This window comes from Heterodontus francisci, chromosome 48, assembly GCF_036365525.1.
Source record: "Heterodontus francisci isolate sHetFra1 chromosome 48, sHetFra1.hap1, whole genome shotgun sequence".
NCBI lineage: Eukaryota > Metazoa > Chordata > Chondrichthyes > Heterodontiformes > Heterodontidae > Heterodontus > Heterodontus francisci.
The window spans coordinates 11,549,702-11,551,499 of NC_090418.1; positions in this window are offsets into that span (position 1 = coordinate 11,549,702).

Consider the following 1,798-nt stretch of genomic DNA (forward strand, 5'->3'; position numbering starts at 1 on the left):
GGGGAGAGGGTCTAACCCGTATCCCAGTGAGAGTCAGTGTCTGTGGGGAGAGGGTCTAACCTGTACCCCCAGTGAGAGTCAGTGCCTGTGGGGAGAGGGTCTAACCCGTATCCCAGTGAGAGTCAGTGTCTGTGGAGAGAGGGTCTAACCCGTATCCCAGTGAGAGTCAGTTTCTGTGGGGAGAGGGTCTAACCCGTATCCCAGTGAGAGTCAGTGCCTGTGGGGAGAGGGTCTAACCCGTATCCCAGTGAGAGTCAGTGTCTGTGGGGAGAGGGTCTAACCCGTATCCCAGTAAGAGTCAGTGTCTGTGGGGAGAGGGTCTAACCCGTATCCCAGTGAGAGTCAGTGCCTGTGGGGAGAGGGTCTAACCCGTATCCCAGTGAGAGTCAGTGCCTGTGGAGAGAGGGTCTAACCCCGTATCCCAGTGAGAGTCAGTGTCAATTGATGTATAAATTAACATTCATATATGTTTATGCTTAATCATGTATAAAGGTATATTTAAATATTAGTTACCTATTTCTAAATATGTAACTAAGCCATATAAAATGTGCATATTTCTGTGGAATATTAAATATTCATATTTTAATTCTAAGTATGTTCTATGTCAATACAAAATACTTCTAAATCATCTAATCACTACATCTCATCTATAGATTGAATATTTAACTTCATTTGGATGTGGATAATTTATACTTTAAAGAAAAAAATGATAACTTAATTTATATTTAGGTCAAGAAACGTCTAAAATGTGATGCCCATCTAAATGATTTCATAAATGCACATAAAAATGCTCCTTAAATCGATAAAATATGAATATTTGCAGATATTTCTGTATATTTACTGCATTTTTATTTGCATAAACAAATATATTTAAATCATTTCTATGAAATTAATGCAGATAAGTAAATGTAATTAAATAGTATATGTGAGTCTAATTGAATATTTTTGGATAAAAATATTACATGTTCATTTAGATATGGCTTGTAAAGAAATTTATATATAAAAATCATAGCTAAAATGACCTGTGGAAGTATATTTGATATAAGCATATGTAGAATCATGTTTCTATATCTGATCTATAGACTGAATATACGGTTAATTATTTCGCAATCGATATTCTGCGAGGTGAGATTGTCACATCCTGAGTTTATGGGAAAGTTGAGTGCTGTGTGGTTCCCTCTGGTGTTGGTCCATGGTTTAACATGTGACCAATTCCTTCCCAAAACATCGACCCATATTTACAGTGAATTTAAAAAAAAAACCTTACTTGTTTCACAATAAAACAAATGAGGGAGCATTGTTGTTTCAGGAAAAGTGCAGGTCAGGGAGGCTGAAAGCTTGCTTGGGCATGGTGTTGAGCTGTGGTTTCAAGATAGAGACTTCCAGGGGGTTTAGAGAGGATGCACGCCAGGGATTGGGACCGAGGGTTGGTGAAGGGCGAGGCGCAGGTGGCTGAGAGGTTTTTTTTTTGGGGGGGGAGGATGGAAGTGGTTTAGGTGCAGATAAAGATCCCACAGCCACTATTGGAAGCAGAGCGGGGGGGGGGGGGGGGGGGGGGGGGGTGGTGGGGAAAGGTGAGGGCTTCCGCAGCTGATAAGCTGAGAATGGGTGAAGGTGGAGCCAGCGGCAGTGGGAAGGTTTGCACGCCGTCACTGGGCTTGAACCTTTGAACGCTCTCTGTGGGATCTTCCAGTCGCAAAGCACTTTACAGCCAATGAAATACCTCCTGAAGTGTAGTGGCTGTGATTCAGGAAATGCAACAGCCAATTTGTGCACAGCAAGCTCCCACACACAGCAA